Source organism: Tasmannia lanceolata, unplaced genomic scaffold (assembly GCF_043159265.1).
Source record: "Tasmannia lanceolata isolate RefF3 unplaced genomic scaffold, GAP_Taslan_0.1 ptg000015l, whole genome shotgun sequence".
Classification (NCBI taxonomy): Eukaryota; Viridiplantae; Streptophyta; class Magnoliopsida; order Canellales; family Winteraceae; genus Tasmannia; species Tasmannia lanceolata.
In genome coordinates this window covers 2,947,597-2,960,541 of record NW_027518692.1, presented here as the reverse complement: position 1 = coordinate 2,960,541, position 12,945 = coordinate 2,947,597, and the positions used below count along the sequence as shown (strand labels likewise).

At 37.6% G+C, this 12,945-nt stretch overlaps 1 protein-coding gene across 1 annotated transcript in view; it reads right to left on the bottom strand.

Moving 5' to 3' along the window:
- The window catches only part of LOC143845802 (P-loop containing nucleoside triphosphate hydrolases superfamily protein), a 34,690-nt gene that overhangs the window by 6,976 nt on the left and 14,769 nt on the right, over nucleotides 1–12,945 (bottom strand). The window lies entirely within an intron of this gene.

Below are 12,945 nucleotides of genomic sequence, written 5' to 3'. Positions count from 1 at the left end.
GCATCCCATACAATTAAAAGTACCAAGGTGGGACAATTACTTACTATGACAAGGACCCTACTGACGCATGAATCCAAGTTCCAGAATATTAACAAGAAGATCTCAATGTCATTCAAGATCTTCTTAACAAGCTAAAACAAAGAGAAAGTTGCTAGGGAATGAAAAGTAAGGCGGCGAGGAAATATTTGATAGTCAAAATAGCAAGTCAGTTAGCAATTCAATGTCTGATAGGCAGATATTGGCAACTATTGGCCACATGCAATTCTCATAGCAATGGGTGTAGCTGATATCCATAAAACCAGCAGTTGCGGATCTTTTAAAGAAATAATAGTATGTGTGTAGGATATCTGGTTCTTGTGGGATGTGCTGAAAAAGTGGTGTAATTAGTATGCCCTACTGAGGGTATTCTTGTCTCTTCTCTTGTATGTAACCCTAGTGCGCGCCTGCCCACACACACATATATTTATATCATATAATGTGAGAAGTCTGATTATTAGACTCTCACTTCTTTCTCTTGTTTTCTATTCTTCTCGTCTCTTTGTTCTTTTTCTTCTTCCATCGAGGTGCGGTTACATCGAACATGGTATCAGAGCATTAGGTTCTGATTCCTTGGATTAGTGAAGCAAATAAAAAAATAAACACAAAAAAGAACCCAAAACCCAAGCAGCCCACCCCACCATTCATTGCCGCCACTCCATCCACAACCCCAAACCCTAGCCACCCCACCCTTCCCCTCCCTTTGTTGCCGTCGCCCCTTTCCCACCCTCAACTCAACTCAACTCAAGTCAACTCAACAAAGCCTTTGTCCCAAACTAGTTGGGGTCGGCTAAATGAATCCTTTAGGAAAAATTCATGAAGAAGGTAAAAGGAATCTACCCGGCTCTAATCCTGGTTCTAGTTGGGTTCTTCTATGTAGATCATTTTCTTCCATTCTAACCTATCCAAGGTCATGTTCTCTGTTATGTTCCTAGCTATCAAGTCTTTCCTCAATGTTTCTACCCAAGTTGTTTTTGGTCTGCCCCTACCTCTTTTTACTCCATCAATTTGGCACGAGTCGCCTCTTCTCACCGGAGCATCCAAAGGCCTACGTTGGATATGTCCAAACCCCTTTCCCACCCTTATCTCCACACAAAAAACCCACTTTTGTGTTTTCTCCTTACCGTCCACCCCCCTCCACCCGAAACCCATCTTTGGGTTTTTCCCTTGCCACCCACCCCCCTCCCTCCAACCGAAGAGAAGTACAACATAGTCTCAAAGAAAGTGACATCCGCAAAAACAAACAACTTCCGCAAACGTGGGCTGTAACATTTATACATTCTGAGTATGAGAATGACCAATGGAAACCCACTTTTTTCGCACGAGGGTCCAATTTGTCCAAGCCAAGAGACAAGTTTTGAACAAAACAGACAGCCAAACACACGTGAAAGCAAATGGAATGGATTTCCAGATGGACGTAGGACAGAGAATGGGGACTAGTTTTTCAAAACAGAGGCAGGAAGCCGATTAGCCAAAAAACATGCAGTTAGAACATCTCCCCAATCAACTTTAGGAACCCTCATTTGGAACATGAGAGTTCTGGCTATATCTAAAAGATATTGAAGTTGCCTCTCTGCTACACTGTTTTGTCGAGAGGTGTGGGCACAAAAGGATGGGTGTAAAATACCACGGCTGTCCGAGAATTCTTGAAATCCATTACAAGCAGAAAGATACTCACACGCAATATCAGTACGCAAGCACCCCAAGAGTACAATGATATTGTTACTAATCTCAGTATAAAATGTAAGAAAGGAAGTAAAAACTTCAAAATGATCTTCTATTAAAAATAGCCATGTCATTCTGGAATAATCATCAACAAAAACAATGAAATATCTGAAGCCAACTAACGACATAGTCCGAGAAGGACCCCATACATCGAAGTAAACCAACTGAAAAGGACGACAGACACGATTCGTGGCTCTAGAAGGAAAGGACACCCTATGGTGTTTTCCTAACGCACAAGACTAACATTGAAAAGAACCAATAAGACTAGAGACCAAACTAGACTTCTAACGCTTTTCCACTGAGGGATGGCCCAAGCAACAATGCCACTAAAAGGAATCGACCGAGCTCCGTAATGCTGCACCAGTGGTACCGTGATCGAGATAATAGAGCTCATCAACGTCACGAACCGAACCAATCTTCCTCCTAGCCTTCAGATTCTAAAAAACACAATAAGGGGGAAAAGGACATAGAGCAGTTAAGATGTTTGGTCATCTGGCTAACCAAAAACAAATTAAACGAAAACTTTGGTAAACAAAAAACACATGGTAGAGAAAGAATTGAATGAGAGGAGGCTACTATTAGAGTTGGTGCACTAAAACCCAGCATATTCCGCATGTTAATCAATAAAAGTTTTTTTTCATGATAATTTATAGGTACTAAAAGTTAAATATGTGTGACATGCTACTTGTTATTGACACGTATTTGTCATTAGGTAGCAAAGTAGGAAACTCATGCTCATGGATTCACAGATCCTAAGGAGCAAGGAGATATGGGATTCCGGTTCTTTGCAGACCTTAATAGTTCCTAGTTGGAGTTGAGGTTGGACACCTCCTCCTGTACACAACTAGCATCTATCTTGCCTACATGCACGAGATGTGGAGTGACTTATCTCAATCACTTGCGTAGTGGACGCTAAGCAAGAGAAAATATGTACAACAATCAGATTGCGTATTGAACAGGATCACATTAGAATAGTTAGTGGACATGAGACAGTTGAGTTATTCTACCAGACAGGACCCTTTACATGTCCTTTGACCTGAGGGGTCATATTGGTCCATTGGCGAGTCTCTCATTCTTGGTCTATCTAACCGTGATTCTCTTAGAGCCACCAGAGGGTAGTGCTAGAGTGTTGGACAAACCTTCGAGGTCAATAGTGATACCCGACATGGAATTCTTCACCTATTTTATAGGATAACATCTACGGTTTTGGTCAGAGCAGTAAACCTAGAAAAATACATGACCAGGTGAATTTGATAAAGTATATATCAAAAGGATTTCACAAAATAAGTTTTGAAATTGTTTTAGCAAATGCATTTGCGAGCCAACACAGCTTGACTGAAAGGTATACCGTGAGTGAGCCCAGGGGGTAGTTGATGTCCACCCCCCTGTAGGACTCAACTCAGTAGATGTGGATTTGGAGAAAGGACTTGCATATTTGATGTGATTAGGGGTATGATGATTTGACGGTTATCTTCAGGGTTATGTCTCGATGGAGGCCACTGACTCAATGCGATTGTAACATTGGCTACGGAGCAATAATCGCAGTGGGGCCCACTTGTGGGTTCTGCAGGATCTACCGTTGAATCCTTGCCACGATCCCACTCACTACTGGATTGACCTATTATAATCTATTAGATAGAAGTCCTGCATTTATTTAGTTGCTTACACGAACTAGTTTCGTGGCATTGGATGCATTAAAAGGATAACACAATGTATATAGTGTATATGCACTATAGGATACATTGGGAATACCATAATGGTTAAATATTAACAATAAAGTTATTTTGGGAATATCATAAATTATATTGGAGCTTTAATTCTATTGGATAGGATTGGATTGCATAATTTAACTGGGAATTAAATGTGAAATGCAATGGGAATTTGAATTGGATAAGTGGACCCACATGGGACGAATTTGGGTGGGACCCATTGCCACGCGACCCATGTGGTGTGCCATTATCAATTTGGAATTCAAATATTATTTAGAATATTATTGCATGATTTGTTTACTCAAATTAAAGCAACACATGTGAAATTAGAAAGAGAGAGAGAGAGAGAGAGAGAGAGAGAGAGAAGAAACAAACCAAATTAGAAACTAAGGAACCACAAGTGCAACCCAACGGATTGTTTGGGCAGCAAGCAATCCCTATGGGACATCCAATATGGGTTTCCATAATGGGGCGTTGCTTGCTTTGCCCAATTGAGCTTCCAATTGTGGCTAGTTTCCATGTTTTTGAGATTTCTCTAGAAACTTTGGATTGTGCATATGGAAATTGAGAACTGAAATCCAAGTGTGACAACCCAGGGGGGTGAATTGGTCAATTAGAAATTTTAGGCTTAATTAAGGGAAGATTAAAAGTTAATGCACTAATTAAGCACTAATTAATCTAACCCTTGTTCAAATAGATATATTAATGAAAGCTAGGATTTAGACATTCTAATCATGCACATTTACTAACCCTTGTTCAAATAGACATTCTAATGCAACTAGGGGTTTTTTTTTAAAATGGACAACTAGGGTTTATATATTTCAATTAAGTGCATTTACTAACCCTTGTTCAATCAAAAGCATAAATATAAGTTAGGGTTAGAGTTTACCAATCACCATACGTATAAAGGAAGAAGGAGAAGAAGAGTCATCCACAAAAGGCACGAGATTTTTATAGTGGTTCGGTCTATCACAAGACCTACTCCACTCTTCCTAGTTTTCCTCCTTGGATGCTCCACTAAAGTTGGGATTCTTCAATGGGGAATCACCAAGCCGTACACCACAACTACTTCAACTCCAAAGGGCACACACCCTTTCTGCACGAAGCCTTGCGAGGGACACTCCCTCTTACATGATTCACCTTTGTTAACGAGCCGAATCGGAGACCCTCATCTTCACAATTCTTAACGGGACGAAGAGAAGACCCTCATCTTCACAATTCTTAACGGGCCGAAGAGAAGACCCTCAATGAAGAACAAAAGAAAAGAAAAACTCTCAATGCCTCTTAATATGCGGATTACAAAGTTTAAGCTCACAATCACTCCAAAGAAATAAACAAATAAAAGCCCTATGAAGTGCCTGTTGATAAAATGTAGAAATGCAAGCTCAAAGAGGTTTTTGGTTTTGATTTTCAAAGATGAAGCTCAAAGATAAATGGGATTTTTTCTTTCTCAAATGTTCAAAAGCTTGTTTAGATAGGTTTTGATAGTGTATATATAGTGTATTTGAAAATATTACTGTTTGGGGGTAAAACTGTAAAAAACTGGAATGAAAAAGTCAACCTGCGAAAGCCCCAACGGCTAGTTTGCTCGACCGTCACGGTCGACCGAGCAACTGCGGTCGCCCGCCCTTATCGGGCGCCTTTTTTGTTTTCAAATTTCTTACCGTCGCGGTCGACCGGCCCATGAGGGTCGTTCGGCGAGGTCAACCAGTTTGCTCAAAAATTCGGCTCAAAAACCTATCTCGGTCGACCAACCCACGGCGGTCACCCGGCCTAACCCGGTTGACAGCCCACTATTTTTCCGCAAGTGCTGGAATTCCAGCAAGCTTGCCGCGGTCACCCGATATACCCCGGTCGACCGGCCCTATGTAAAATTCCATTTTAACTTTAAAAATCAGGGGCTTTTGGGCCATGGTCTTTGGGCTTAAGTCCTAAGTTTTCAAACACATTTTTGGGTGTGTTGATGGTTTTCAAGGATGTAAAGTGTTAAAAGTGTAAAAACCATTTGAAAACCTTTTGAAAGTGCAATTAAACATAAAATCAAGAGGACTTCCAATACAATCTAAAAGATGTAAACCTTAAGTCTTCTTGAAATGTATAGGCTCTTTTGCACTTTATTGGACTTCTTCAACTTCTGAGAGAACTTCTTGACCTTGCTTGGCTCTAGTGACTTCTCCTCTAATCTTCAATACATGTTGAATGGTACATGAGGTGTCACCAATGGTTGGTTCAACTCCAAGCTCTTTCTTGACACTTGCTAGGAACTTGTGGAATCTTCATGATAAGCTTCTTGATTTGAAGATCTTCAAATGAGGATGTCTTCACTGTAGGTGCAAGCTCTTGGTTCCTTTGCTCTTGATCCACAAGCCATGTGTTGTGAAGAGTTGTGTAACAGCGATTATGACATGAAATTCCTGTATACAACACAACACCTCAAAGCAACACATTAGTCCATAAATTCTAATCAATTTGAGTTTGCTAGGATTGAAACAAGAGGTAAGATGAATGATTAGACCCATGGGAACCCTTGGGCTTACATTCTCCCCCTTTTTTATGATGGCAAACAAATTGATTAGGGAAGTAGGAGATATTAAACAAATAGATGAATAAGCATTAAATAATATAAACCATGAAGCAATACTCCCCCTCACTATATGCACAAGTACAAAATGATAATGTAAAGCATGTGCTGCATATACAATGTGGACTACCTAATCAATTCCCAAAACTCTCACCATTTTGGCAGCAGCAAAAAGGTGATATGCAAGTGAAAGTGCAAGTAGTTTGTCAAGATGAAGAATAACTCATAAGAGTTATTCAAAGTGTATATGATGTGTCAATGAAGCTCATATGATGCTTATCAAAATATAAAACAAGGTAAAATGCATGATAAGCAGATTTTTTTTTTGTGCTAAAGATTAGCAAGTTAACACAACTATGGGGGCAATAAACCATGTGAACACATTACAATGGTCTATATAAATATGAATATGAAACCATTTTGCTTTCCCCCTATGTATTTGTCCTTGGCCCTAAGTAAAACCTATGTTAGGGCATGACAGGGTAGAATTGTTGGAAAGGTGATGGGTTTTAACTTTGAACTCTTAGGTAATGAGCAGACAAGTCTCTTCCAGAGCATGGATATACTCTGAACTTATAAAATAACTTTTAAGCACAAGTTGCTTACCCTAGATATTTGAAATTAAAGCTCCCCTGACTATGTGCATATGGACTAAATGTAATAGCTCAAGCACATAAGGCAATTGAGTTGCCATTTTACACCTTTAACCATTCATTATTAATCCATTCAATAGAATTTTTCATTTAAAATGTGAATGGAGGAATATCAGACAAAAGATATACCAAATGAAATGAATATGGTCTGACATAAAAATGCACATGGATACAAAAATACATAAGTAAAATCTCATACCCATGGTAAATAATGGAACATGTATATATAGATAAAGCAAAATAAAATTCTATATACATGAACTAAAAATGGAAGAAAATTTACAATTAAAGCTCAATTTATAATATCATGATTTCTCTCCCAAAGAACTTATCATGTATATAAGATGTCTAAAGTGAATCATACATGATAAGAACAATCAAACATAGACATGTGAAATAGCAGTGTAAAGCCCATCTATGTTTGAGGATGGGCATAGAAGAAGTTTATTATTGTAAAGCACTTCTACTACCCATGAAACTGCAAAGGAAATGCTTAAAAAAGTTAGGCATAATGAGTGATAAGCATATACCTTGCTCGGAAGGTTGCTAAGGAAGCCTTGGACATGATTAACAATCCTCTTGGAATTAGAAGAAATGTTACTTCTCGAGATGATTTGGAAATCTCTCGAAAGAAGTAAAACTTAACTGCGCATCATCCTTTCCGGAACTCTTTTTCAAAATAATTTAGACGAGCTCTACAATACTCTACATATAGTTAGAGCTCTCACGCAAAGCCTTTTGACTCTGTCAAATAAGTTACGAAATGACTCTCCAAGATGGAAACGATTGAGATACAAGACTACTGATGAAAGTTTAGAAGAACTTCAATCAGTGCTTGATCTTTTCATTGTTGTCCATAATGTTGGCATCCTTAACAATCTTCCTGGTTTGAGGGACTGTGTACTTGTCTTAAATCTTTTTCTCTCATCAAGCATAATCCTTAAGAGGATTCAGGAAATGCACTTAACTGCGCATCATCTTTTCCGGAACTCTTTTTCAAAATAATTTAGATGAGCTCTACAATACTCTACATATAGTTAGAGCTCTCACACAAAGCCTTTCGACTTTGTCAAATGAGTTACGGAATGACTCTCCAAGAGGGAAACGATTGAGATACAAGACTACTGATGAAAGTTTAGAAGAACTTCAATCAGTGCTTGATCTTTTCATCCTTGTCCATAATGTTGGCATCCTTAATAATCTTCCTAGTTTGAGGGACTGTGTACTTGTCTTAAATCTTTTTCACTCATCAAAACATAATCCTTAAGAGGATTCAGGAAATGCACATGCCAGCCTTTAGTCTTGAATTATCAATTTCCTTAATCTCTGTTCATCCTTCATTGTGGAAACGGATAGGACTGCACAGAGGAAAATTGTGTACATTAACCATCTTATTACATCTGACACAATGGAGAGAGACAAGTACCTTAGACAAGCTGCAAAGAACCAATTATCTGAATTGGTCTTTTCTTTCGCAAGACAAGCGAGATGATGAGCAATGGGACATGACAAACTCAAGGATATTAAGGAGGATACCTTGCCAGCCCAAAGAATCATCTCTCCCTGAAACAATTGTCATTGGCCTTAGATAAAATCTACAGGGTAAGGTATGACAATACACAATGGCTATAGATATGTCTATAAATGTATAGTCATTGGATCTTATCATTATGAAAGATGTTCTTCAAAACACATGATAAGAGATAACTCATAGGAAACAGGATGATCAACTAAAGTATGATCCTATGAGGAAGAGTTCTAGAGATTTTTCAAACTCTAGAACAAGATACTTATCATTGGAGATGATGATATCATATGAGTCCATTCAAGATAAGTATGAAGCCTAAAAGGATATGGCACTGAGGCACAGGCTAAGGGATTTTGTCACAAATGAGAGATGATCTCAAAATGTAAGCATATGACAAATCCCAACTACCACACATATGAAGCAATAAAGCTCCATATGAGTGAACTCATCACATGTAGTGTGATACCCATATCAACCTACATATGACAAGATGGAAAGGACAGATATTTTAATGTATTGCTCTCCCTTTGTTAGATATTCATATATGGTATGAATCTAAAGGGCTGTCCTTACACAAAAGCACCATGGGATTTTGGGGTGAATGATTGACAAACAATCCTTGGGCTACGAATGCATGATTGCTATAGGTAGTCATATGATACTAAAAGAGATGACAACCTAGCAATCCATGCTCCCCCTAAATATGTGCATATAATATATATAACACACAAGGCACGTATGGCTTATCATGGTTAAGATGTTGGCTAGAAGCCAAAGTAATTAGATATTTTAATTAAGATGAAGGTAAAATCTCCCTCTTAATTAGTAAGAAGGCTAAAAGCACCAATTGAGTAGCTTTTAACTTTAAGGTTTACCATCTAACCATGCAGCTAATACCATACAAGGGGAAATAACTATAGATTATATATACATATGTCTATTAAGCACAAATCGATAGAACTCAGACAGAGGAGAAATAGACTGTAGATAGCATGTCTGAGAGACATCCATGGCTCATGCAAGTGATAGTTTATTACTTATGGGTAAACATGAGTAAGATATGATATTTTTAAGCATCCATGGATAGTCTAAAAAGTTTGGACCCAAATGACATGAATCATAGGGTTCATGGTCCAAACAACTACGTTTTCATCCACAAATCACCTATAAAATAACAAAGGTGAACGAATATGTAGAAAGCCAAAATGTGAGGGAGATAAGTATTCCCATCACAATGTATTGCATGTCAACTACCATAATAGGTAGATGCCCAATAATGAGCAAGATTCCTATGACATGTGTCTAATCTATGTCTAGCAAAGTTGACAAGCAAGGCCTTCTAATTGTGGATGCTAAGTGCAAATGTGATGCAATTTTGCACTTAGATGGGTTTTTCAAAAAGATATTCAATAAGTACAAAATATAGTCTAAACACAAATATAGCATTGAATTACATTTAGACTAAAGCAGGTAAAAGATGTGATCATTAAGCTCAAATGAATATAGAGACTTTCAAGTTAAAAACATCACACATGAGTATTTATATTCATGGATAACAAGATATATCAATTAAGCTCATATATTCTAGATACAAAAGATGAATCAATGAGTTGAGGTATCTAGAATGAATGTGCATGATATGAACATTTTAGCACAATCCCTAAACTAAGTCATTCACTAATTAGTTTAAATGGGATTCTTTGGAACCCAAATCCCTTTGGTTCCATCCAAGTTTGTTTGTAGGAGTGTATCTGTTCTTATCCAAACAAACTTGTTAGATTTTACAAATCTAAGTTTACACTCAGATTTGTAATGTCCAGATCTACCACACTGAGTACAATATGGTTCGGTAGATGAGGAACAAATAGAATCACAAGACTTTAAATTTAAGCAAATATGCTTATCTTTTTCTTTTTGTAGTCTTTGATTCTTAGTAGAGAGTTTTTCATTTAATTGTTTTTCCTTTTCACAAACATGTTTATATTTTTCAACAAGTTCAATGTTTGTGTTTTCAAGGCTTTTAATTTCTTTCTCAAAGGCATTGCATCTTTGAAATAAGTCAACATTTTTCTTTATTAAAAATATGCTCAATTGACTAAATTTTTCATTTCTTTTCAAACATACATTTATTTCCGATTTTCAATTTTCAATTTGAATTTCCAACTCGGAAATTAAATGTTTGAAAGAACTTTCTTTTGCAAAAGATTTTTGAGAAGTCTCTTTTTGACTAAAAATTTTATCATTTGAAAAGAGAAATATTCTTCTCATAAATGTTTTCTAATGAAGTCCAAATATCTTTTGCATTGATGCAATTTGAAATATTGTCAAAAATATTTATAGTTAAACCACAACACAATAAAATCATTGCCTTTGAGTTCAAGAAAAATAATTTTAAATCACCTTCAGTGCATTCCCTTGAAAAAGAAATTCCCTCTTTAATAACATCTAAAATGTCATGATCTATGGTTTTGAGATAGGCTTGCATTTGTGCTTTCCAAGCTCCATAATTCGTTCCATCAAAGAATAGAGGAATTATGGTGGATCGGCCTTTCTCAAAATCCATTTGGATTGTCACAAATCTTCTCTTGTACATTTTTAAAGTTAAAAATCTCTTTAAGAGCCTAAGCTTTGATACCAAATGAAATCCAAGTGTGACAACCAAAGAGGAGGGGTGAATTGGTCAATTAGAAATTTTAGGCTTAATTAAGGGAAGATTAAAAGTTAATCCACTAATTAAGCACTAATTAATCTAACCTTTGTTCAAATAGTTATATTAATGAAAGCTAGGGTTTAGACATTCTAATCATGCACATTTACTAACCCCTGTTCAAATCGACATTATAATGCAACTAGGGTTTATATATTTCAATCAAGTGCATTTAATAACCCTTGTTCAATCAAAAGCATAAATATAACTTAGGGTTAGAGTTTACCAATCACCATACGTGCAAAGGAAGAAGGAGAAGAAGAGTCATCCACAAAAGACATGAGATTTTTATAGTGGTTCGGTCAGCACAAGACCTACTCCACACTTCCAAGTTTTCCTCCTTGGATGCTCCACTAAAGTTGGGATTCTTCAATGGCGAATCACCAAGCCGTACACCACAACTTCTTCAACTCCAAAGGGCACACACCCTTTCTGCACGAAGCCTTGCGAGGGACACTCCCTCTTTACATGATTCACCTTTGTTAACGGGCCGAATCGGAGACCCTCATCTTCACAATTCTTAACGGGCCGAAGATAAAACCCTCAATGAAGAACAAAAGAAAAGAAAAACTAGCAATGCCTCTTAATAGGCGGATTACAAAGTTTAAGCTCACAATCACTCCAAAGAAATAAGCAAAAATAAAAGCCCTATGGAGTGCCTCTGGATAAAATGTAGAAATACAAGCTCAAAGAGGTTTTTGCTTTTGATTTTCAAAGATGAAGCTCAAAGAGAAATGGGATTTTTTCTTTCTCAAATGTTCAAAAGCTTGTTTAAATAGGTTTTGATAGTGTATATATAGTGTATTTGAAAATATGACCATTTAGAGGTAAAACTGTAAAAACCTGGGTTGAAAAAGTTAACCTGCGAAAGCCCCAACGACTAGTTTGCCCGACCGTCACGGTCGCCCGCCCCTATCGGATGCCTTTTTTATTTTCAAATTTCTTACTGTCGCAGTCGATCGGCCATGGCGGTCGTCCGGCGAGGTCAACCTATTTGCTCAAAAATTCAGCTCAAAAACCTATCTCGATCGACCGGCCCAAACCATGCTAGAATAGTTCTGTTTCAACAGAACTCATTCCGCGCTCGCCCGGCCTAACCAGGTAGACCGGCCCGCTATTTTTCCGCAAGTGCTAGAATTCCTACAAGCTTGCCGCGGTCGCCCGGTATACCCCGGTTGACCGGCCCTGTGTAAAATTCCATTTTAACTTTAAAAATTAGGAGCTTTTGGGTCATGGTCTTTGGGCTTAAGTCCTAGGTTTTCAAACACATTTTTTGGTGTGTTGATGGTTTTCAAGGATGTAAAATGTTGTGTAAAAACCATTTGAAAACCTTTTGAAAACGCATTTAAACATAAAATCAAGAGGACTTCCAATACAATTTAAAAGATGTAAACCTTGAGTCTTCTTAGAATGTATAGGCTCCTTTACACTTTCTTGGACTTCTTCAGCTTGTGAGAGAACTTCTTAACCTTGCTTGGCTCTTGTGACTTCTCCTCCAATCTTCAATACATGTTGAATGGTACATGAGGTGTCACCAATGGTTGGTTCAACTCTAAGCTCCTTCTTGACACTTGCTAGGAACTTGTGGAATCTTCATGATGAGCTTCTTGATTTGAACATCTTCAAATGAGGATGTCTTCACTGTAAGTCAAGCTCTTGGTTCCTTTGCTCCTTGATCCACAAGCCATGTGTTGTGAAGAGTTGTATAATGGCGATTATGACATGAAATTCCAGTATACAACACAACACCTCAAACCAACACAATAGTCCATAAATGCTAATCAATATGAGTTTGCTAGCATCAAAACAAGAGGTAAGGTGAATGATTAGACCCATGGGAACCCTAGGGCTTACAAGAACTCTATAATATAAGACATATGAATGGAGTTTTCATGAGCTCTTCCATAATTCCATGTGCTGAAAATCGGTAGACACACCCCAAAGTCTTTTCTTTTTCTCCTTCAATTCCGTCAACTAGTTTTGTCTTTTCTAGATCAAAGATAAAC